Here is a 2,500-nt window from a genome sequence, read left to right on the forward strand (position 1 = left end):
GCGCCTGCCACTGGGCGCCCCCACCAGCCGGCTGTAGCGCGTGCGCCCACGCACCGCGCGGCCAGCACGCCGGGCGGCCCCCCCTCACCGGCCGGGGACAGTCCCACCCACCCACAGCCGCGTATCGCTTCACACCCAGATTCACATTCACGTTCGTTGGTATGGTGGGGACCGCTTCGTAGCTGTACCGATCGTTGCCCTCACAGATGTACCTCCAGCAAGGACAACCGCACCACAACGGGTTACCAGTTGTTCATTTGCGTAACGTCACCAGTAAACGTACACGTCCATCCCCGTTTGCAAAGTCAACTATTATTGCATGCCTGCCTGTCAGGTGTCAAGACACACTACATCCGCTCACATCCACGCAACAAAATGTGCCCGACTAGAGGGCACGTGGAAGGTGCCCCCGTACGTATGCGATGTCCATTGCGCGACCAACTGTCAACCGGCCTCTGTAGCATGTCGCAGATGTGGAACGCGGGGCACCGTGCTATCACATTGTGTGAGAAGAGACTACTACGTCTGCATACACGCGCCACTACATGAACAGACGGCTCATGCTGATCGCCATCCACTGCGTCCATTACTCCCACACGTCTCTATGGCGTACCACACTGCAATGCAGCTGTTATGGGGAGATGACACGTAGCTGTGTACACAACATTCTGAGCGGGTTGCGGTTGGACAATACATTAATGTAACGTGTCATATGCCAATTACAGAGCAGGGTAAGGCACAACTTGGGTTAGGTTAAGGCACAACTTGGGTTAGGTTAAGGCACAACTTGGGTTAGGTTAAGGCACAACTTGGGTTAGGTTAAGGCACAACTTGGGTTAGGTTAAGGCACAACTTGGGTTAGGTTAAGGCACAACTTGGGTTAGGTTAAGGCACAACTTGGGTTAGGTTAAGGCACAACTTGGGTTAGGTTAAGGCACAACTTGGGTTAGGTTAAGGCACAACTTGGGTTAGGTTAAGGCACAACTTGGGTTAGGTTAAGGCACAACTTGGGTTAGGTTAAGGCACAACTTGGGTTAGGTTAAGGCACAACGTGGGTTAGGTTAAGGCACAACGTGGGTTAGGTTAAGGCACAACGTGGGTTAGGTTAAGGCACAATGTGGGTTAGGTTAAGGCACAATGTGGGTTAGGTTAAGGCACAATGTGGGGGTAGATTGCGGTACAAATTGCATTACATTGCGGTGCAAATTGCATTACATTGCGGTGCAAATTGCATTACATTGCGGTGCAAATTGAGTTACATTGCGGTGCAAATTGAGTTACATTGCGGTGCAAATTGAGTTACATTGCGGTGCAAATTGAGTTACATTGCGGTGCAAATTGAGTTACATTGCGGTGCAAATTGAGTTACATTGCGGTGCAAATTGAGTTACATTGCGGTGCAAATTGAGTTACATTGCGGTGCAAATTGAGTTACATTGCGGTGCAAATTGAGTTACATTGCGGTGCAAATTGAGTTACATTGCGGTGCAAATTGCGTTACATTGCGGTGCAAATTGCGTTACATTGCGGTGCAAATTGCGTTACATTGCGGTGCAAATTGCGTTACATTGCGGTGCAAATTGCGTTACATTGCGGTGCAAATTGCGTTACATTGCGGTGCAAATTGCGTTACATTGCGGTGCAAATTGCGTTACATTGCGGTGCAAATTGCGTTACATTGCGGTGCAAATTGAGGTAGGTTAAGGTGCAACACAGGTTAGGTTAAGGTGCAACATAGGTTAGGTTAAGGTGCAAGATGGGTTAGGTTAAGGTGCAAGATGGGTTAGGTTAAGGTGCAAGATGGGTTAGGTTAAGGTGCAAGATGGGTTAGGTTAAGGTGCAAGATGGGTTAGGTTAAGGTGACATAGGTTAGGTTAAGGTGACATAGGTTAGGTTAAGGTGACATAGGTTAGGTTAAGGTGACATAGGTTAGGTTAAGGTGACATAGGTTAGGTTAAGGTGACATAGGTTAGGTTAAGGTGACATAGGTTAGGTTAAGGTGACATAGGTTAGGTTAAGGTACAAACTGGGTTGTGTTATGGTACACATTGCGTTGTAGTACAGTACACGTTAGGTTTGGGTACGGTACACAATGTGGTATGGGATGGCGTGTTGTGGGGGGGAGGGGGGGGGGGAGGTTCGTTGATATCGACCGTAGGACGTGGATGCCCGAGGCAGCGTCAGTGTGTCAAAGGAGTTATGTCACGTCGGGATGCGCTTTTCGCCAGTGAGAGGGGGCGAGCCGTGTCTGTGGTTGCGGCAGACCTGTGTGTTTCATTCCTGCCAGTGTGTTTGTGCTGTAAGACGAGGCAGTGTGGTGGTGATGGGTGCACCCCTGTGTAGGACATGTGTGGGTGTTGGTGGCTTCTCTGAGCAATTGTGGTTGTCGGACGAGTGGGGTATTCTGTTTTATGATTGGACCTCCCGGTCTGGTTATCATAGCGTAGTTGGTGTACTGTGGCGGATAGGATGCACCGGACGTTGGTCCATGCTGGTGCTT

Source organism: Schistocerca cancellata, unplaced genomic scaffold (assembly GCF_023864275.1).
Source record: "Schistocerca cancellata isolate TAMUIC-IGC-003103 unplaced genomic scaffold, iqSchCanc2.1 HiC_scaffold_838, whole genome shotgun sequence".
Lineage (NCBI taxonomy): Eukaryota > Metazoa > Arthropoda > Insecta > Orthoptera > Acrididae > Schistocerca > Schistocerca cancellata.